Source organism: Mauremys mutica, chromosome 14 (assembly GCF_020497125.1).
Source record: "Mauremys mutica isolate MM-2020 ecotype Southern chromosome 14, ASM2049712v1, whole genome shotgun sequence".
Taxonomy (NCBI): Eukaryota; Metazoa; Chordata; order Testudines; family Geoemydidae; genus Mauremys; species Mauremys mutica.
In genome coordinates, this window is record NC_059085.1 from 30,102,244 (window position 1) to 30,126,276 (window position 24,033).

The 24,033-nt window shown below is 40.2% G+C and overlaps 1 long non-coding RNA gene across 1 annotated transcript in view; it reads left to right on the top strand.

The window, feature by feature from the left end:
- Window positions 1–24,033, top strand: part of LOC123349453 — a 96,576-nt gene that overhangs the window by 49,976 nt on the left and 22,567 nt on the right. The window contains exon 2 of the long non-coding RNA XR_006573541.1: window positions 13,300–13,409. This is a non-coding gene — a long non-coding RNA (uncharacterized LOC123349453). The remainder of the gene's footprint in view (window positions 1–13,299; window positions 13,410–24,033) is intronic.

The following is a 24,033-nucleotide window of genomic DNA, read 5'->3' on the forward strand; positions in this document are numbered from 1 at the left end:
GACACTGAAAAAATTCCAAACAGCAGAAATCAACTTGTTAAGAAGTAAATCATGAAACATATCCATCAGCTTATAGGAAAGTCTGACTCATATCTACTAGCTGCAAGCTCTTCATTTGTCCTTCATTTTGCTGCAGTACTGTTGATTTAGAAATTGCTTTTGAGCAATTGTCTTAATTTAACTTTTAAAGTCTCTGGGTTGTAAAAATGACAGTAATAGGTATATATAAAAGTTACATATTTTTGTCTTCTTCTGTGTAACAGACTGCCATCCAAGAACATTTGAAATGACAGCATACAGCTTTATTTTTCCAATGAGCAGTAAAAATGACTAAACAGCAGAACAGTTAACATTATGAGTTGCAGTTAGGTATTGTGGTCCTAAATTGAAAACATGATAATAACTTTTCAGGATGTCCAATCTAGCTCTCAAGCCTGCCATAATACATACTTTCATATAGTTTATTGCTTTAATATTATCCTGCTAGCTAGTTCAAATCATAGTATGATAAAATTCCTTTCAAGAAAATTCCGACAACATCATGAAGAACAATGTTTATATGAAACTTAATGATACATTCATTGGGCCAAAACTGAACATTTGGCTTGTTTACATTTTGTTAGCTGGTGATATACAAAGGCTAATAATTTTGGTCACAAAAAACAGCTTGTAACTTTTTAGTCTATGTGCATGTGCCAGAGGGCAAAACTGAAATTCGTTTCATTTCATTCTAAAATAGTTTAGCAGACTACAAAGAACAATAAAGAGTTTATTTCTGTGGGACTAAGAGATGCACGTGCAAGTTGAAATACCTTAGTGCATAATTGCTGATCTAGATTTTTTTTTCCAGTAATGATGGCAGTGGATTCTTACAACTTGGTAGGCATTCTTCACAGTCCATTCAGGATGCTTGAGAGCAGGTTCAGAAAATTAGAGATGCTACACAACCAAATGCTTCACTTAGTACATTTTAAAATAAATGAAGCTAGAGGGACAATCCAGCGCAGTGGTGAGCTTACAATATTGTTCATCTCTTCATTCATTCAGACACTTCTGCACTCTCTGTACTTTCCGTACATGGCTATTATGAAATCTAAGGAAAACTGCACCCATTTTGCTTAGCCCCACAGTCTAAATGTTCACTAGGGAACTTGTGAAATCTATTTGGCTTAATAAATTTTTTAATTACAGTTGATATTTCTGAGACTGCTGCTGGAAGAAATCATTGTACTGTAAAGAAATGTCTTGGTAAGACAGTGCAGGAGCCCAATGGAACATATTGTAAAACAGTGTCTGCAATTTCAATAATGGGTCCCCCGATAACTGAAATGCAACCAACATTGTTTAAATATCACAGCTCTTATTTTTTTTTATGACCAGTGCTTGGATTGTGGGGAGTGATAGCGCGTTCCAAATGTTTCCCCTGTTTTTCAGCCAGCAGCAGTGAGAAGTGTGGGTATAGGATCAGTGCCATGCTGCCCCCCACTCCCACCTCAAGGGTCCAAGGAAGGGACTGAGTTATTTAGCTCTAGCTTTACACCAATGAGTGGACAGGGCAAAGGATTTTGGCCATTCGTGTATTTACTGAACTTACATTGTTCTTGATATTAGACTGCATGTAGTTGTCATTAGGTTTGAGGAAGATAAATTAAATCAAATCAAATCAAGTCTCTAACAGCTAGTCAATGCGAAAAGAATATTAAATAGCCTCTCAAGCCCTAATCATGTAATCACGTATGCACATGCTTAAACACGCAAAGAGACTCACAGAAGGCAATGGAACTTGTGTTTAAAGTTATGTTTTGCCTAAATGTTTGCACTTTGTTCAAATGCAATTGATTTGTACTCAGCTGCATGTTTTTAGAATTTACCTTTTTCCAGGAGTTACTAATTAGTTTTTAGGATTTACTCAGTTGTTGTTACTCAGCTGTCCTAAGAAAAATATTAATCTTTAGTTCAAATATACGTTATTATTACCCCATACATCATGCTGGCAATTTAGCATTCTTGAACCAGAAAGATGAAATTAGAAACATCTTGAGAAGAGCCTTCTTGTTATCAATCATGTCATCTTGAACATGTTTAGAAGCTTGCTTCTGGCACCAGGAATTGATGTTTTATTCAAAAGAATGTATTTAAAGAAAGTGACAGCGCTTTTCAATTTCAACCTTTCAAAACCAAGAACTCTTTCAAGTCTTCCATGCCATGTGCATTCCAGCATTCCAATGATTAAGAGCATTTTCAATTATACATGCTTTTTTCATTATTTTCTCAGAGCTTTTTGGTAAATTTTCAGCACTCTGCGTGGGAAATTAAACACACAAATCCCTTGCAACTTTGAATTAAAACTGCACAGTCAGTGGAGGAACTGGCACATATCAAGAAGAACCAATACAAACCAGCCAAAACTTGAACAAAACCTATTACAAGCTATAAAAAATGTAGACAGCTCTGTCTTTTTTACGGTTGTGAACCTCATACTTCCTACTTGTAGCCAGGGAAGTGAAATGCCAAAGAATAATGAGAACAGTTATTTTTACAAACAGGAGTTTTGAGAGAGAATTCTCATTAGATTGCTCCACGAATTTCTTGTATCCAAGAATTCCGGAGTTGTGACTGGATTTGGATAAGCACGCAGACTCCTGGATTCTTGGCTGAAGTGAACGCTTCAGTCTTTCCGACTTTGCATTTACCTAGTGCCTGATCTGAAATTCTCCCTCAGCTTCCAGTACTGATTGTCAACACAAAAAAGATTACCATGGTCTTAACATTTGTAAAAACAGATTATCATTAGTAATTGAGAGCTGCTTAACTCATTAAGATTTGATCTAAGTTTCATTTGGGCTTCATTCTTCACAGGAAAATCAATTCACACAAATGGGAAATGTTACTTTTCCCAACCAACTCAAATCTGAGTGTTTGCTCCTCTAACAACCTGATTGCAAGCCTATGTGAAAATATGTTTGCTGTGTTTTGACACCATAATTGTATTTGTTTGTTTGCATGGCTAAAATCTGTAGTTAGCAGCTTTGCTCCTAGGAATGAATTCAATCATATAGATTCAGGCTGAGAAAACAGACTGTATGCTGAGCTTCTATTAAAAAAACAAACGAAAAAAAACAAGCCCTGAACCATAACTGACAATAAACATTTCTCTAAGATCTAAGTAGTTATAAAGCCCATTAAGCAGATCTTAGAATGCTATCTGCAATAGTACCATCTGATGACTCGCCATAATGTGCCACTCATTACACCTTTCCTGGAGAAGAAAAAGAAACATTACCAAGTTTACTGGTACCAAGATATAAAATTTATTCTAAGTATTGAAAACGTTGCCATTTAACTTCAAACCATATTCAGGGCTAAGTTTCTGAGCAAATGTATACAGATTCAACCTCTCAGGTGTTTTTACAATGAGGTCATTGTGGATGTCATAATGATTGCCTATGTCTTTTATTTTTTCTGGGGATTCTCACAGTGAACCTTCAATTCTGGTAAGCAGGTTTTGTAAAGGTCTCCTTGTGAAAAAAATGAACTGGTGTTGTGATCTGGAAATGGAGTTTCTTGAGTCATAATCAGAATTAAACTTGGCTTGCTGCAATTTGAGCCAATGTATTTGATATTGCATTAAAATTGTCTGCTCCAAACAAGCTCTCATTGCAAGTGGGCTCTGATTGTGCCAGGCTGTCATTGCTGGCCAGTGTGATTCTGTATGTGCACTCCACAGATCCACATAACAATGAGATCCAGAGTCAGAGTGGGCAGAGGGCAGAGTGAAAGTCCTCCCAGAGTAGGAAGAAACAACTGTAGGTTGTATGGAGCACCTCTGTTCCCCCATAGAAATAACACATGATAGGCCACAGAGGAGCTCTTTTACCAAGAGATGGAAGACACAGCTGGGAGACATGGAAAGAGAACACCTGAAAAAGGGAATTCTCACTCCCTAACTCAGCAACAGTGAAAGTGGTCCAGCTCAAGGGAGCATCTTCCAAAGGGTGCATGCCACTTCAGCTACCATGTGTGCTTCCCATGAGCCCTTGGAAGCATCCAGAGTAAAGTCCAAGTCAACTAGAATTCTTCCCGGTATGCCCATTATGGTGTGACCCCTCCTCAATGTTCACAAAGCAGATATATCTTAAAGCGAGGTGGGTTAGTTTGCTTTGTGTAGTTAGTTGTGTTCTGCAAAGGAAGATTTTTCCCAGTTGTTTGTACACACATGTCAGTTAGAGAACTGAGGCAGGTACAGATGTTTGAAGGTCAATGTCTGTCTCCTTAAGCAGCTGCACAGCTGGCAAGTTCTACCTGTGAACCAATCTGAATTAACATAATTGTTTTAAAACAATTAAGTTTCAGGAGCAATATGTGGCTGATTAACAGTACTGAAGCTTGGCATGGGAAGGGACTAGCTGCTCAATTTTCATTTAAAAATAAATCAAGCTACACGACACAATGTTAGATTGCTGTATATCAACTCCAGACAATGACATTACTATAAATAGTATTAACAGTCTGACTTAGGAAAAAGCAAGAGAATTTACAGATGAGGTAGCAAATCATAGCTCAGATTTCAGCCTTCACCCATCCTGTTGTCAGAAAACGTAGCTAAATAAGGGGAGAGGAAAGCTCATTAGCATGACATAAAATGGAGCTTCCGGCCCAGATACTTAGCAGGTCCCAACTTTTGACATACCCCTAAAACTGCTTACTGATATCTCATTTAAAATGTTTTCAAGCACTATGATTCCTATCCAGCAGCCCTTACTCAGGTAAGAAGTCCCTTTTCTTTAATGGGGATATTCACCTGAATAAGGATTGGAGGATCAGGCCTTATATTTGGAGAAAATTCTGCCTCTACTTTCTGTTGATGGGAGCGGGAGGGGTGAAAATAGAGGGAAGGAACTTTTCCATAAAAGCCAGATCTATATGATTTATGATCAGCTGCTTTAACTGCACGAACACCCCACTGGAAATCATAGTACCCAAATTGGTGCCATCTATGGTATGTCAATGGCATCGGGCTTTGTCACCATCTTGTAGCTTCTTTCCCCTAGCTCTCTCTAGTCCTTCCAGTTCTCAGCTAGCCAGCAGCTACTGCATTATGAGGCTGAGTGCAGGCTGCCGGCACAGAGAATAGGAGAGAGTGCAGCCTCCTTGTCCCCTACCAAGTTCATGCTACACCCAATGAGTTCTCCCGCTCATCTCTATTGAGCAGTCATACCTGTTGTCATAACTATAAAGGGAAGGGAACAGCCCTCCTGTGTACAATACTATAAAATCTCTCATGGCCAGAGACACCAAAATCCTTTTACCTGTAAAGGATTAAGAAGCTCAAGAAACCTGGCTGACACCTGACCCAAAGGACCAATAAGGGGACAAGATACTTTCTAATCTTGGTGGGGGGAAGTCTTTTGTTTGTGCTCTTTGTTTTGGAGGTTGTTCACTCTTGGGACTAAGAGGGACCAGACATCAATCCAGGCTCTCCAAATCTTTCTGAACCAGTCTCTCATATTTCAAACTTGTAAGTAACAGCCAGGCAAGACGTGTTAGTCTTATTTTTGTTTTCTCAACTTGTAAATGTTCCTTTTTGCTGAGAAGATTTTACCTTTCTTTGCTGTAACTTTGAACCTAAGGTTAGAGGGGGTTCCTCTAGGCTATATGAATCTGATTACCCTGTACAGTATTTTCCATCCTCTGATTTTACAGAGATGATTTTTACCTTTCTTTCTTTAATTAAAAGCTTTCTTTTTAAGAACCTGATTGATATTTCCTTGTTTTAAGATCCAAGGGGATTGGATCTGGACTCACCAGGAATTGGTGGGGGAAAGAAGGGGGGATGGTTAAATTCTCCTTGTGTTAAGATCCAAGGGGTTGGATCGGTGTTCACCAGGAACTTGGTGAAAAAGTCTCTCAAGGCTACCCAGGGTGGGGAAGTTTTGGGAGGAAAGAGGGTGTTCCAGACACGGAGGAATCTGGATGGTGGCAGCAAAACCAGATCTAAGCTGGTAGTTAAGCTTAGAAGTGTTTATGCAGGTCCCCACATCTGTACCCTAACGTTCAGATTGGGGGAGGAACCTTGACACCTGTAGAGGAGGATCCACCACTAGGTAATGAATAGAACCACTACCCCACCAGGTTAGTGGTTAGTAGACACTTAGGCATCAACTTTGTTGCCCTCGCAGGGAGTCATCTCTTGGTGACCTGAACCAAGAGGGGTTACCTCACTAAGCACAACTATCTCAGCCGGCATATGGCTCATCTGAGTACGGAAGCCATATCCCTTGCTGTGTACACTTACACTGTAATGGCCTCAGCCCTACTGACAACCACATGAGATATATGTAGGGCCACCACAGTCCAGGGCCTCACAAAAAGTAAAGGTCTTAAACATGGATGTGAATGATGGAGGCGGCTGTGTCTGGGTCTAGTGAAAAGGAGACGCAGCTGAGTGTCATTAGCGTATTGAGGACATTGTCCAACATATGCATTACAAACTCTTCACAAACATTGACACCACAGCTAAAAGCCCTCAGGGTTGAGGAGCGGTCACCCAGAACCAGTCTCTGGCCTCTGCTCCATCTGAAAGGCATGAGCAAATTAGTGTTTGTCTATTCTTGCATTGACATTTAGGGATGGGGCCTTGTGTGTGTGGCTAGAGGTGTGACCTGCTAATTGTGCCAAGCTTGAGTCTGCTTCACCAGGCATTGGGCTTGATAGAAAGGTGTTCCTGTCCCCAGGTAATTCTTCCTTTGTTTTCACATCTATTTCCCAGATGCTGAGAGTTGGCCATTTTAACATTCTTTTCCTATTAGCAGAGGCAGTAGATGAAATGCTTGCAGTTAGACTTTAAAATTAAGCTGCTCTTCAGAGAAGTACTAGAAAATAAATTCTGCATTAGTCTTATTGAAAAACAATACTTATTTTTCAATTGTAGATAAATAAAATAGATAAATTTGATGGGAATGCTGAAAAGACCTTCACTAGCTTTATGAATCATATCATAAAAGTATGAAAACCAGAACATCTTTAAAAGTAGGATGAGGAGCATCAGACACTTAAAAATGTATACATTACTCAATCCAATTTAAATCAAATAGGCTTTATGCCTCTTCAGGTAGTTGCTTTCTAATTGGAACTGCATCAATTTGAATTATTGCTTTTAGAGGAAAAAGGATGAGAGACCACCTTGATTTGTAGCTTGATTTCCCCCACTGGGTGTATGTAGAAGTGAGAAGCAGTCAATAAAGATAGTACTTTTAAGGCTGAACTGAATATAGAAAGCTAAAGCCAATACTTTGTCACTAATTATGTCTGATATGGATAATTGCTCCCAATATATAACACCCTTGTTTTATTATCACCTTTCTAAAGTGTTACCATAGAAATCAGAAGGTTACACAATATTTATTTGAGACACACTTATAGCTGCAAAAATAAATAAATACATCCACATTTAATTTGTTTTGCAAGTATGTCACATTTCTTGTTTTTATGAAGCTTTTAACTTTCCAAGTTATTGTAATTGAAGTTCCTCTTCTGACATCTGAAATGTATAGTAGTGGCATTGAAATGACTTCAGAGAGACTGTTCATAAATTTAGCATGGAAGTTTTTATCTCTGACCCTAACCACCCAACATCTATCTTTGTTTTGTCCTCAAAGCATTAAAAATAAACACTTTTGATTATATGGGCGGGAAATTGTTAAAGTATGGAATGTGCTGGTTCTTCACGTGCAGCAATTACACTTCTACATACTTAGTTATATAGATGATAAAAATGCATAGGTGCTAGGACTGAAAGGAAGTGCTTGAGTCATCTAGTCTAGCTTTCTACACTGGAATCTTTCTGCCATTCATCTGAAAAGGGCCCATGGATTCACACATGAAGCGCCAACTGCAATCAGTTTGAGCCCCAGGCATTCATCTGAAGGCAGATTTTGGACACAAGTTTTAACTTTCTCTAGAATTCATCCAGTGGTGGTGCGTTACGGTTCTTTCCCTGAGGTCATGACTCTTGTGCCTGAATGAGCTTTCTCTTTAAAATGTGTCCTTGGTTCCTAGTGTGGATTTTTTTTTCTAGCTGCAGTCCATTACTCTTGGGCTTTCCACACCTGAGTACCTTGAGCAATTCTTTCCGTGTGTTGTTTTCATATTTACAGCCCTTTGCCATATCTCCTCTTTGCTGTGTCTTTTCACTGCTACCTCGTTCCTCAAATACAATGGCCTGCATCCTCAGCTGGTGTAAATTAACTTAGCTCCACACTGGCTTGGTGTAAGTCAGTGGAGCTACCACACATGTACAGCATCAGAGGATCTAGCCCAGTATCTTTAATCATTTTTGGAGCACTTCTCCAGGTAATCAAGGACATTACTGTACTGCAGAACCTCAGACTAAGTTGCAGCCTTAGGAGAAAATTCAAACTTTGGTTGCATGGAGCCTCTCATTGATTTAAACAGGTGCTCTGTGCACACATGCAAGGGCACAATGTAGCCATTCCTGAGACGGAACAGAGAAGAATGATCATTTATCTAGGCTTATGAGATATATCAGGATAAGATTTGCTTTTTTTGGCAATAGGTTAATGATATATGTCAGGTTTATTTTTTACTTTCCCTACCCCCAATCAACGTAACTAAGGCAGAAAAATTACAACAGCTAACAGTAAATAAATAGATGAAATGAAATACAGATGAAGGGGTGGAGAGAGAGAGATGCATTAATTTTGTTCTTTAAATGCTACCAGATTGCATCTAGCTTTCAAATGTTTTCTGGGGGAGGATCCTCAGATTTCCCATCTCCAGCTGGGTTTTGGTATTCCAAATCTGTCAAATTAAGCCTGTTTCCTTGGTAACTATCTCACTCTCCCACCCTTCTGTGCAGTGAGGATGGAAGAAGGAAAAAAAAGAGAGGGAACGGGGAGTCCAAGTGGGCAAATACCATATGGCTGAGGGGGGTCTATGGACCTGGAGCTCAGCCTGAGTTAGCTGGAGACAGGAAGCAGCCACTACGTATGGCATGCTTTCCTCCTAGTGGCTATGATGCTGCTCCATCTGGGTGCAGTTTTGCATACACCATAAACTGCAGGCACAAACAAAAGAATATAGATGTCTTATTTTCAGATTTGGGAGCTCAGACAATATTTACTCCATCTGATCTGATGGCCAGACAGGTCTAGAGGTCAAGTGGAGGCTCATTTGAAGATGTGTCCCTTAGAGTTCAAAATTGTTATTTACAACAAGTATACAGCCAATGCTTTCTTCTTTATTGTTCCAGAAGAGTAGAATTAGGCAAGGCTTCAGTGTTCTATACCTCAGTAAACGTCTACACCTCGGCAGACTTTTCCTCCATTTCTCCCCCAAACTTTAGTTAGGGCTTGAGGCCTTTGGGAGCTTTCCATCGCCAGTTAAAATCATCGTTTTCTTTCTCATCTGTCATGACCGATTTAGAATATTGCTCAGAAGACCTTCTCCACCTAAGTCTGGCAGGATAGTCTGAGCTTTACAACACTGACAGCAGTTGCCTGTCTCATATGATGATGTGTATCCTGCACATTATATATCACTTGGTTGCTTTTCTGTGTATAAAGAACCAGTTTGCCCATTTCTAATTCATTGAGATAGGCTCTCTCATGAGTCTCTCTTACTGCAACTGTAATGCCTATAAAAAGTGAGAGTCTATTATAACAGAGAGCCTAAAAACTATTCTTCTCTTCCCAGCAGCTGAAACCTGTCTGATTAACAGATTTATTTATTTAAAGGAAATGGTTATTGTCTTCAACCTTCCCTACCTTCTGAGCTGCAGATTCAGACGCTCCCCAACTTATGCAAGTGGTCCGTTCCGGAACACCTTGCGTAACTCAAATTTTGTGTAAGTCAGAAATGTATACCGGTCCATTACGCAACAAAAACAAAAACAACCCCCTTCCTATTTCTAGCTTATGGAACTTTTTCTGTAAATGTGGATTTGCATAAATCGGGTTTGCGTAACCTGTGGGGCATCTGTAATCTCAGACCTAATTTAGTTATATTTTTGTATATTACGGAAATAGATTTTTGACACCTCTCACATAAGCAGAAAAAAGAGTGGGTATCAGAAATATAAGGTGCAGTAATACAACTGAATGGGGGCAGCATTGGTTATGTGTTAGAGGAAGCATGTGCTGTTATTATAAAAGGTATATCAATGATTTCTTTTTCTGTATTCTTCCTGCTTGGTCCATCTTTCTTCAAGTTCAGTTGTTTCCCCTGGTTGACAGAAATGTTTCATATAATATTATATAAAGCTAGGAAACTGACTTGTCCGCAGACATTTCCCAAATGGATTGCCCCACTTTTCTGATCATTGAAGACTATTGCTTCTGGCCGTGAATCAAGACTGAGGTGCTCAGTGATGGAATCATCAGCGGTGCACTTATAGAAAGAGCAACTCTGTATTCATGAAGCACGGTCAGCCAGACATAAACCTAATGAGATAAATGTTAGTGAACTTGGTCATCAGAGTTTGTGTCTTGGAAGGTTTACTTAAAAGTCACAAACATTTGTTTCTTGAGATCAACTGAATGCTTTATCTATAGCTAAGAAGACAAGCTATAATCCAAAAAACTACATAGAGAGTAAACAGGAGGCTAATGATACCTCCAGTGTGCATATCATGTTTACTTTGACTTTTATAAAGAGGTAATTTGCAAGAGTGGAGATAATCCCACTATACTTTATAATTTAAATGTCAGTCGGAATGTATACTGACATGCAACTGATTAACAGCAAGCTTTGGTGGCAAATTAATTAGTATTTAATCCAGAGGCTGTATTAAGATGCAATGTGATAAAAATAACATTTTTTCTCCCAATAGCTGTTCAATTAAAATTTACAAACTATCTCTAGTCTTTTGGAGTTTTGCATTTATTTAAAAAAATAAATAATCATCTTTAGTTTATATAAAAATAGGCACATACACAACAAACTATTACAATATAACTTGGATTGGAGTATTTTAATGGATTTAGAAATGAAGTTCTGATGACGAAAGAGTAATTGTAATTTTTTAAAAGAAAAACAAATGCCAATAAACATGGCCAAGATCTGGCTTATTATTTGTTGATCTTAGCATCTTTTTGTTTATTATTTATTTTCCCTCTCTCTTCATTTCTTCTTGCCAAGAACAATGTGTGTAGTATTTAGACTATCATTTATCTTTCAACACCTCTTTGTTTCCACTTGGAAGTGTATGTGACTGTAAAAAAGATTTCTGTGCTCCTACATGGATTTTTGTGTAAAAAAATTATTTTATTGCTTTCCTTTCTTCCTTCAACATCCTTCCATCTGGTTCTTTCTTATTGGAACCCATAATGATATTCTTCTTTACTGATAAGGTTTATTCTGCTTCATGCTCCCTGTTGGAAGAGTTGTGCCACCGCGGAAAGAAATTAATGTAGATTTCTAATGACTATGCCTGTATTCAGCAGGAAAGATCCCAAAATTTGGCTTGTGGGAAAAAAGCAACTGAGCAGAAAATGAGGGTGGACAATGGTGCTATTTGTCATCAGTGTCCATAAGTATCTCTCTCTGTAAGAAATTATTCAAAGGCATTTTTTTTATTCAATAGGACCACACATTTCTATATTGATGGCCAGGATCACTAGTATGTTTCCTTGGTAAGCCAATTTGGCAAAAAAAAATTTTTTCAACTACTTAATTTCTTTCTAGTAGCATGCATTCATCAGTTTTTTCAGTTCATTATTGCTGATCTGCTTTGTTATTTCTAAAGCATGTTTCCCAAAATATCAAGGTGCTGCCCACGGAGAACAACAAACACAGCGATGCGCACAACATTGAATCAGAAGCTAGTATAAAAGAGAGAGGTATCACAATAATCCCACCCACCTTAAACTAGGGAAAGGTGCAAGTAATGTAACCTGAACCAAAACTAATGTTTATAACAAACGTTTCCTTTGAAATAATAAGAAGATAGATTGATTTTTGCTGAAAAATAGTCTAGGCTATTTTATATTTTCTGGAAAACTCAGTGGTTAGTTGTAGTAAGCAAGATTGATCCCCAAGAACAATCAAAATTTCATTTACTGTGACTTACTGGGTAGCATAAGATGTGGTAGCATTTTAGGTTGCATACACCTGGATTGAGGGGACTTTTGTGAAATCAGGCCAAGATGATTTGCTTTTCAGAGCACTTGTCTAGATGAGAATGAATCTTATCAAAATGTAATATGGAAACTTAAATGACAGGGTTGGTTTTGGTCCTTAATCTCAAGCATGTGTTTGTAATTGCCTCCATGTACTATTATGACTTGCCATCATAATCTCTGTAGCTGTGTTATAGTGCTTTGTATAATCAGGGGCTATTCTGAAATTAGGTTCATATCAGTATAATTCTTGTAAACAATTATTTCTAATGCTTGGACATTTGTGATTTTTTTTGAAAATCTAATAAAAAGACTAGATCCTTAGCTGTTGTAAATCAGTACAGCTCCATTGAAGTTAACAGGGCTCCACTGATTTACACCGGCTGAAGATCTTGTCTGTACACTGGAGAATAGTAACAAAAAACAACTATGAATAAAAGTATGACCCCGGCCTCCCCACCCCAAATGAAGTTACCCCTTAGAAAGCATGGAGGGATGCCCCATGGTTAATGTTGTCTGTACCTGCTCGCCATTTAAATAGCTAACACTGCATTGCCCTTAATAATATTTGTACTCTGTGACTCTCCTCCTCTTAAAATATTTTTCAGATATTGCAAACTTTCTTCTGAGGCTGCCTGGCCTGTTTTCAACAATCCAAGTCAGACCTACTGTTGCTAAATGTCAGCAATGCAGCCACCCACACTAGGAATCAACACCTCCTCTCTCTCTCTGTCTGTCTCTTTCCTCCACATGGCAAATGGCAAGATTGCAGGAAAAGCACAACAGTGTCTCTCCCTCCCCTCACCCTTACTTCTTGATATTGAATAAATGTGAAATATACACAGCATATCCCTCTTATACCATTTCCAGTGTCAGCCAAGCCAAGTGAGACACATTATTTGAGAAAAGATCATTCAGTCCAAACACAGGCAAAAGCTTGCCCTGAAGTCAATGGACACTTGCCAGAATACGGTGTGAGCTCTCTTTACATGCTTGGTTTCAGTCTGAAGTAAACATTTTAGAATATATTTTTATCTGACTTAATTTGCCCTGATTCCTACCAGGGAAGAACTGTCCTGAACTTTTACTCCAAACTCCAACTAAACCTTTTTGGTCATTGAAGTTTGGTTGATTCCAATTGCTTGTTGTTTTCCATTTTCAGACTGCCCTTGCACCCTCTAGTACAGTTTCCAGCTTGAAGCAGGAGTGTCAAAATACCAGGAGGAAGCCTGTCTTTGTGAGGTCTACTGCCCAATTCTACAGAACCAACAGGTGTGGATAGTTCAGATAAGCATCCAAACCTCCCTAACATATATGTTTTGCCCATTGCTAATTTCTATCATAGTGATGAATGGCAGAACTATTGAAGGTTCTGACTTTTAAGTGTGCTGGTGAAATCCAAGCATGAACTGAACTGTCAGGAGAGCTTAGATAGAAGTAGAAAGTGCTGCCTTATGGTTTATCCCTGCTGCAATTTCATGCATAATGTTCCAAGCTAATTATCCAAAAAGCAAGAAATAGTGTTGTAGCATATACCTTTAAAAACAGCTAGGAAATCTCCACCTAGTTTGAGACTTTGTTCTGATTCAGATTTATGGCATGGAGCAAAACATTCAGAATCACACCAAACTTAATCTGGATGGGAATTTTCAATCTCAGAACGCTGTCAAGATGTTTATTTTACAGGGTCTCAACCTTTCATAGTACGATACTGCTCAATTAAATATTTAATGAACTGATCACTAGTAGGATCTCTTATGAAACAAATAAAACCCTTGGTCAGGTATTCAGTAGGGCTGTCAAGCGATTAAAAAAAATAATCTCAATTAATCACACAATTAAAAAAATTAATCTCAATTAATCATGCTGTTAATAATAGAATACCATTTATTTAAATCTTTGTGGATGTTTTCTACATTTTCAAATATGTTGATTTCAATAACAACACAGAATACAAGGTGCTCACTTTATGTTTATTTTTTATTACAAATATTTGCGCTGTAAAAAATAGTATTTTTCAATTCACCTAATACACGTACTGTAGTGCAATCTCTTTACCATGAAAGTTGAACTTGCAAATGTAGAATTATGTGCAAAAAATAACTGTATTTAAAAATAAAACAATGTAAAACTTTAGAGCCTACAAGTCCACTCAGTCCTTCTTCAGCCAATCACTCACACAAATAAGTTAGGTTACAATTTACAGGAGATAGTGCTGCACACTTCTTGTTTACAATTTCACCTGAAAGTGAGGACAGGCGTTTGAATGGCACTATTGTAGCTGGAGTTGCAAGATATTTACGAGCCAGATATGCTAAAGATTCATATGTCCCTTCATGCGTCAACCACCATTCCAGAGGACATACTTCCATGCTGCTGACAGGTTCTGCTCGATAATGATCCAAAGCATTGTGGACCGACACAGGTTTATTTTCATTATCTGAGTCAGATGCCACCAGCAGAAGTTTGATTTTCTTTTTTGGTGGTTCGGGTTCTATAGTTTCCATATCTGAGTGTTGCTCTTTTAAGACTTCTGAAAGTATGCTCCACACCTCATCCCTTTCAGATTCTTAAACCTTGGGTCAAGTGCTGTATCTATTTTTAGAAATCTCATATTGGTACCTTCTTTGCATTTTGTCAGCTCTCCAGTGAAAAGTGTTCTTAAAATGAACATGTGCTGCATCATCATCCGAGACTGCTATAACATGAATTATATGGCACAATGCGGGTAAAACAGACCAGGAGACATATAGTTCTCCCCCAAGGAGTTCAGTCACAAATTTAATTAACACATTATTTTTTTTAAGAAGCATCATCAGCATGGAAGCATGTCCTCTGGAATGGTGGCCAAAGAATGAAGGGGCATAGAATTATAGAATCATAGGACAGGAAGGGACCTCAAGAGGTCATCTAATCCAGTCCCTTGCACACATATGAATGTTTAGCATTTCTGGCACATAAATACCTTGCAAGGCTGGCTACAAAAGTGCCATGCAAACACCTGTTTTCACTTTCAGGTGACATTGTAAATAAGAAGCAGGCAGCAGTATCTCCTGTAAATGTAAACAAACTTGTTTGGCTTAGCGATTGGCTGAACAAGAAGTAGGACTGAGTGGACTTGTAGGCTCTAAAGCTTTACATTGTTTTGTTTTTGAGTCCAGTTATGTAACAAAAATCCACATTTGTAAGTTACATTTTCACAATAAAGAGAATGTACTACAGTACTTATGAGATGAATTGAAAAAATACTATTTCTTTTATCATTTTTACAGTGCAAATATTTGTAATAAAATAATAATATAAAGTGAGCACTCTACAATTTATATTCTGTGTTGTAATGGAAACCAATATATTTGAAAATGTAGAAAACATCCAAAATATTTAATAAATTTCAATTGGTATTCTATTTTTTTAACAGTTCACTTAAAACTGCAATTAATTGTGATTAATTTTTTGAGTTAATCACATGAGTTAACTGCGATGAATTGACAGCCTTAGTATTCAGATTTTAAATTTCATCCCTATTACTATGCAAATAGGTATCAGGAACATCATTTTATTTAAGCAGGGGTATATTATTCATCAAAGTACAATCTTATAAAAGGATTTCTATTGAGTTGATCAGTTACATTTGACTTTACTGACAGACTGAGTCAAGTGTCTTTTCATTTTGCAGATTGATTGGAATGTGAGATTAATTTAGTGGAGTCAGAGTCACTTTGCTATAAAACCTTTTATCTATATACTTTTTTTCTGGAAAATCTTGAAGACTGATGCTGTCTTTTTATACAGAGTGTATTAGAACAACTGTATGGTTATCCTGTATTACTTTCTGATATAATTATTAAAAACCACAAATTATTATACTACAATTAAATTACCAGTAGATGGAATTGCAAAGCCCCCACAGATAAACATGCTTCATCGACTGCTTATCAGTGAAATCTAAACCAGGAACAGACAGCAGTTCTTCCTTTTATACATTGTTGAGGAACTTTTGTGTGGTGTTCTGTTTTCAGTGCTACCTTAGAGGAGCTGTCCTTTTGTTTTTGGATGGAATCAAATAGTATCTGCTGGAGAATGCAGACAAATAAAGCACAGAACCCATTTAATATGAGTCCGTTAACATTTCACATGGAGCCTCACCTCAAGATATTAGGCTGCAAGCAGATTTATGTCTAAGATCCTGCAGAAGGCAGTATTGCTGACCTGAAGTGTTCAGAATGATGAATCAGGTCTCCTAAAATCAATTGATTGGCTTAAAAATAATGAAACGTACAAAAACCATTTTGAGTTATTTTTATTTTCCTTCTGGTTTCTGAATCTTTAGGCGGTACGTGCTTCATGTTTCCAAGCTTTTCTCTGCAACCATGATTGCTAGAAACTAGTGCTTATGTTGGCAAAACTTTTGTTGTTCCAGGGTGTGAAAAAAACACAGCCCTGCACAACTTAAGTTTCGCTGGCATAAGTGCTCATGTGCACAGCATTATGTTGGTGGGAGATGCTCCCCACCAATGTAGCTCCCACCGCTCGTTGAGTTGGTTTTATCACGTTGATAGGAGAGCTCTTTCCTATCAGCATAAGAGTTACATGAGTGCTTTTAGAGTGGCCCAGCAACTGTACGATTGTGCTGCTGTAAGCTTGTAAGTGTAGACATGGCCTTGCTTTTTGTTTTAAGTGAAAGCTGAGATTCTTCTTCAAGTGGTTGCAGGTGTGTATACCACTCAGGGGTGTGCATGCCTACCTCACTGAAACCAGAGTAAATTGCTTAGCAGTATCTCTCAGGACGATGCTCATGCCCTCTGGCCTTGAGCCCCCTCCCATAGCTATTTAAGGGTGGCAACGTCACAACCCCCCTCAGTTCCTTCTCACTGTTCATGGCTTGAGTCAGAGCATTCTGTGTGATATTTATCTCATGCTTTTCTTGTTAACTCGGTGAGTTTTCTCTCTGTTTTTGTGTGTATAGTTAAGTAGTTATAGTTAGTAGTAGTATCCTTGGTGTAAGATTAGTTAGTTTGATATTTTGTTTTCACTTGGTGTAATGCCTTTCAAGCATTGTCCCCTTGTGTGGGTAGCCATCCCCAGTAGTGATCTCCATACTCGTTGTTTATTGTGCCTGGGAGAGGGGCATATTGAGGAGAAGTGCTCCATTTGCAAGTCCTTCGAAAAGAGGATGCAGATGGCTAGAGACTTAAACCTGAAGCAGCGCCTGATGGAGCAAACCATGAGACCTGCTTCATCATGGGGATTAGATCATCTAGCCCCTCAGAGACCTTTGGCGCTGCTGCGAGACTGTGACTCTTCTCCAAAAAGAGAAGAGAAGACTATTTGTCTTCCTCTCCTCTCCCAAGAAAGAGGACTCATAAAACTGACCATAGTCAATCTAAGACTTGGGGAAGATTCTTTATCCTCTTCTAAGAGGAGTGTTGGCTGGCACTGGGATTCCTCGAGTATTCAGGATAGAGCAGGGCTCTTTACCCACTCTCTAGAACTGAGGAGAGATCATTTAGGCACAGTGCTTTCAACTTTGCTACCATCTGGGGGGCAGCTTTTGAGTCCCATAATGATCATATTGACAAGCTGCTGCAGTTTTACTCTGCATCTCTGTGCTGGACTCACCTATGATCCTGGAGTCCTCAGCTCTGGTGAGATCTTCCACGATCCCTGGGCCAGCTGGGTTGATTGTCTCACAATACGGGCTGTTGCAGGCATTGTCTTGGGCACTGCTTAAAAGTCAGATTGTGGAGAAAAGACTACCCTCCCTGTCAGCACTGAGGGATCCCTTGTTGGTGCCAATTGCATCTTTGGCTCTGGAGATGTTGGCTTCTACAGCTTTGGTATGAACTGGAGCTATGAATTTGGAATCAGCCTCTACTTCAGTACCAACATCTATTCCTGTACTGAGTTTTCATGCTGCCTCTATGAAACTCACAGTTACTCAAGGCACTGACTACTCTGCTTTCTTTGGTACTGCAGAGGCCCATGTTTTGACTTTCTGATGAGTCAGGACATGTATTAGCTCTTCCATATATGGCTCCTCCATTTTCTTCCAACTATTTGGGAGGCTCTCCTGTTTGAGTTCAGAGTCATCTTCCGCCCCGTCTTCTTCATCCAGATACTAAGCTTGAAAGTCCTTGAGACCTTCAGGTCATCACCATGAGCATGGAGATTGCTATAGAGATAGGGGTTTATGGCCCAGTTCCTACTGGCCTCCGATGTCAAATCCCTTTCTTCAGTGGGATTCATGGAACCCTTGTGATGTCCTTCAGTTTCCAAGGTCTTGATCCTTGGCTCATTTCAGGGCACAGTCATTAACCCTCCAACTGTCTTGCCTCTTCACATACTCAGGCTGTGTGAGTACTGAAATTGCTCCCTCTGATCTGGTTTAGTCTGGGCCTTGATTGCAGGAATAAGCAGAATTGCAGCAGGCCCCAGTGATCTCACCTCCCTTTTCATCTTCTTCACTGGATGATTCCAATATATCAGATTGTACATATCTTGTGCCTGAGGATTTTAAATTGTGTCAGGCTTGTCTAAGGTGAATGGCTACAGCTTTGGGCATTCAGGCAGAGTATGTTCAGGAGAATAACCATAAATTGGTAGATATTCTCCAGTCTTCAGCTCCAGGGAGGGTAGTTCTTCCAATAAATGAAGCAGTTTTGAAACCTGCAAAGATTGTATGGCATACCCCATCTTCCTTACTGCCCACAGCAAAATGCTCTGAGAAGCAGTATTTCATCCCTGTGCAGGGTTTAGCTTGTTCTCATATTTACCACTAACTCTCCAGTTGTAAAGAAAGATTGTGACGAGGGAGACTTAAGTTACCAGCAAAAGACAAAGAGTGTAAAAGGTTGGATTTAATGGGGAGAAAAAATTATTCAACTTCCGCTTTACAAATGAACATTGTCATCATCAGGCTCTATTGTTGAAGTAGGATTTTGCGAGTTGAGAGGCTATGTCAGAATTTATGGATAAGCTGCCAGAGGTAAGCGTTTAAAGACTTAATTGTGGAAGGCCATTTAGTGACTAAGACATCATTATAATTATCACCGGATGTGGCAGGTATAGCTTCAGCTGTGACAATAAGAAGAACTTTAGGTCCAACAAAGTATAAAAAGACTAACCATTTGATGGTCTTTTTTCAGGGAAAGCTGACAAGATGCTGCACTCTTTTCAAGACTCTTGAGGTACTTTACATTCACTGGGAGTTTATGCCACAGTGATAGAGGGACATCATTATGGGGGTCAGCACCCAGAGGTATTTCTGGCAGTCAGCTAATCTAACTAGACAGCAAGACTTCTCCAGAAAGAGACATTAATGTCAAAGGAGAAAGTTTTCCAGTTTCAACCAGCAGACCCATCCTCAACCAGCTTTGAGCAAGCAGTACATTTTATCCTCTCTGGTTGGGAGGCAGGGGCTCCCACCTAGTAGTTAGCACCCAAGGTTTCAATGTCACCTAATGGGTGCAGTCCTCAGGCAGTAATTCTGCCTAACGGGTACAGTTCAGGGGCAGTGTAGGAGAACCTGGGCCCAGCTGCTCCACTAGGGCCCTGGGAGGATGGTTTGGCTTCGCTTACCCTGCAGTGTCTTGTGTCAATCTCAGGTCATCTTCCTTGGGTCACTTCCTACTTCTCTTTGCCTCTCTGACATCCATCCCTGTCGGGTGCTGCCTTCTGGGCTCCCTGCTCTGATCCTAGTCCCTGGAGCTGTGGCTCATGCATTCCCTAGCTTGCTATGGGTTCAGATCACACCCTGTCCTGGAGCACCTACTTTTCCCTGGCCTGCCAGCCCCCAAGTGAGCTGTTGGTTTTTCAACCCCACCTTCAGACTAGGCATGGTTGGCACAAGCGGAGGCTTCCTGAGCCCACAGTTGCTTCTTAACCTGTTCCTGTCCAGTGAGGGGTTTGTACACCCCATCAAACTTCCCTATTGAGGACAGCATCTTAGTTGTGATCTTCCCAACAATATCTCCTCCATTTGGGGACAGACTCTGATGTGGCTACAGAACTTGGGAAGCAATAACCACAGACAATGGGATGCTAAACACTGTGGGATTGGATTATGCCATCCAATTCCTGTCTATTCTCCCTTCCCACTCCTTACCCCATCATATTTCAGGGACCCCTCTCACAAGTCACTGCTCCTTCAGCAGATCCAGACTCTTTGCACTTGAACAGCATAGAAGAAGTGCCTCTTGAATATCAGCAAAAGGGATTATATTCCCACAAGTATTTGATCCCCAAATCGAAGGGAGTAGGTTGGGAAGTGCATCTGGGCTAGGGTGACCAGATAGCAAGTGTGAAAAATTGGGACAGGAGGTGGGGGGTAATATGGGCCTATATAAGAAAAAGCCCCAAATATCGGGACTGTCTCTATAAAATCGGGATATCTGGTCACCCTAATCTGGGGACATTAAAAGTGCAGGGTCTGAGAACTGAACAGGAAGCATCTCTTCATATCAATGCTCTGGAGCTTCAAGACATTTACAATACGTGCCACAGCTTTTAGGCACAGATCAAGGGCACAGCAGTTCATATCCTCACAAACAATACGATCAGAATGTATTTTGTAAACAAGGTGGGAGAAGCCTTCTCCAACTAGCTTTGTCAGGAAGCAGTTAAGTTTTGGCAATTGTGCATTATGGAAAACATCATTTCCACAGGGTCTCAGAATCACTTGGCTGATCACCTCAGCAGGAACTTCTCCAAAAATTGTGAGTAGTCTCTGAAAAGCAATGTATTGTGGTCCATTTTTAAGGAATGGGGGCATTCTGACCGCCGACCTAGTTGCAATGAAAGACAACAAGAAATGAAGTCAATATTGCTCTCGAATGGGTCTCAGTCTGAGCTCATTAACTGATGCTTTCTGTTTGAATTGGAGATCAATCCAGATGTATGCCTTCCCCCTGATTTCACTCATCCCTGCTGATTTTCAAACTGAAGCTGGATCATGCCAAGTTGATACTCATTGCATTGGCTTGGCTGAGACAATGTTGGCTCTCTGAATTTCATGGTCTGTCTGTTGCAGGGATGGGCAATAATTTTCGCAGGGGGGCCACTCCTCGAATTTTGGTAAGTCGTCATGGGCCGCACGTTTCTACTATATTAATGGAGGGGATGTGGGCTCTGGGAGGGAATTTGGGTTCAGGATGGCACACTGAGCTGTTACAAAGTGTTGGAGTGCAGGAGAGGGTGAGGGGTGTGGGCTCTGGGAGGGAATTTGGTGCAGGAGGAGGCTCCAGGCGGGGCAGGGGTTTGGGATGCAGGACAAGGTGCAGCGTCTGGGAGGGAATTTGGGTGCAGGAGGGTGTTCTGACCTGGAACAGATATACAGATTCACTATAGCTTTTTTCTTACTAGTGCACATTCAATTTGCTGTTATTTCCATTAGTAAATCATGTTATCTAGACCTATTCATAATGGACCAAATTCTCGGGTTTTGACTGAGCAAAACTCCAGCTTGGCCCAGTGTCTGCAAAAGAGTAACACAACAAAAAGGACATTTTGTAAGACTTTCTTGTAGTTTTCTGCACACTATAATTCTCTAATCTGGTTCCATTGTTTTAGTTCTTTAATTATTTCTGCTAACGCTTATATCCCACATCACCTTTGAGAGGAATGTACCTATATTAAGAAAATACATAAAAGCTGGCAATTAAATTGTCTTATCAATTTTTTGCAGCCAGTTAAGTTGTTCAGTTGTACAGGAAATGATTAGTGTCAATAATGTAGGAAGGAGACTTTGAAACAGGACTCTGTGCTTTACCGCTGTGATATCTTGGAAAATCTTACCTGTTGAATGCGTGTGAAAAAAACATGGAAAACATAAATCAATAGGGAATTTAAAAATGTGACACATTTTAATAAAAAAATGATGCACTAGAGATCTTTGCTGTGGAAGAGAAGACGATTTGGAGGAGAATTGTATTTTTTTGGGGGGGGGGGGAAAGGAGGTTAAATAACAGTCCACTGTTTTGCAAAAGAAGAAACAAGATTGAATTAACAGATAGGAATTGGATTGACTCAACATTGACAGCTCACTCATAAGTTGACCTAAATGCTTGCACAATAAGAAGGTGTAAGGCAATGGTTCTCAGCCAGGGGTCCAGCGCCCCCTGGTGGGGGCGCAAGTGGATTCCAGGGGGTCTGCCAAGTAGGGCCAGCGTTAGACTTGCTGGGGCCCAAGGCAGAAAGCTTCAGCCCCACCACCCGGAGCTGAAGCAGAAGCCTGAGCAATGTAGCTTTTCAGGGACCTCTGTGGCATGGGGCCCCAGGAAGTTGCCCTGCTTGCTACCCCCTAAAGCCAGCCCTGGCTTTTATATGCAACCCCCCCCCCCAGTTATTGTGACACAGGTGGGCCGTGGAGTTTTTATAGCATGTTGGGGGGGGCGCAGGGGGTCTCAGAAAGAAAAAGGTTGAGAACCCGTGGTGTAAGGCACTCCTTACTTCCCTTTGTGGCTACTTGCATCGTGGGTCACAATGAGGGGGTGAGGAGTGTGGCCAATGCAGGACTCTAATCCCCCTCCTGCATAGGTGGGCAGGGCAAGATCAGAAAGTGGGTGGAGTCAATGAAGTGCAGAGTGGGAAGTAAGGGATGCGGGTGGTGCTGCAGCACCTCCCCCCCCCCAGCCTCCTGGCTGTTGACCCCCTACCTGGGGTCCTGGATGCCAGCCCTGTGCACCTGGGGTTCTGGCTGCCGGCCACATGCCCAGGGCTTTGATCCTGGCCTCAACTCTGTGTGTATGTGTGTGTGAACATGGGTATGGGGGCTGGCTTTCAGCACCCATACTATTAAAAATGTTCCAGCGCCACTGGTAAGGTGGGCACATCATACTTCTCTTACAGAGTAAGAGGGAAGCAAGGACTGAACTGTGACTTTCAAGAGTCCACTCCTGCACAACTACTTGCTGTCCCTTTTAAAATACTGCTACCAGCTAATGGAGGTGCTCCATTAACTCAAGTGGTAACAGCCTCTGATTTGCAACTAAAACTTCTAGCTCTGCTAATGATCTGTGGTGAGGGGATCCATTACACTAGCAGTATTTATCTGATAGATTAGAGGTGTTTGCTGTCCCCATTTGATCTGCTTCCAGCCTCTAGTGATTTACTGAACAATCATATCCCAGGGAACCCTGCTTTTTGGGAGCCATAACATTTATTTCCTGTCCCTTCTTCCGCTGCCTTCTTGAGATTATCAGAAGTGTCCTTTTCTTAGCAAAGTTAAATAATTGTGCCTTGGTTGGCACTGTTGCCCTTTAGGAGTTTTATCAGCATCTGGTCTGCTGGGACGTTTTCATCTGCACTGCTCAAGAGTTTTAAAATTCCACTTTTCCTATAGTGGATTTCCTGCTCTGCAGGATGAATTCCATTGAAGAATACTGAAATCCTGTACAGAAAAGACTAACTTCAGGAATATTTGCATTGTTTGTAATGTTCAAGTGGTGGGGTAATAATTAGTAAGGAATTTAGATATATAAGTTGAGCAGCTGTTAATAATCAGCACAGCACATGGGTGCAGCAGCTCTGAGGATGGAATTGTCAGCTGTGAGTAGCTGTTAAGTTCTTCAGGTCTAAAAACTATAAAAAGTTGAGCATTGGTTTTAGATGGATGTTTTCTTTGCCTAAATTAATCTTCCCAGTTGTTTCAACATCATTTAGTGAGAATAAATAATGAACAGAAAGAAGAGATGCTTTTAAAAGCCACTTTACTCTGAGCTGCTTTCAAATGTGTGTGTTTGTTTGTGTATGAACTTAACCAAAGATTGGCGGGCTTCTTCTGGTTTAAGTATATTTCAGTTTTTTTCAGAGAAGTCTTCATTATAATTAATTATTGTCACAGGCTTGCTCAGGAGAAATAGATGGAGTTAGAATAACATATTTTCTAACACATCTGATT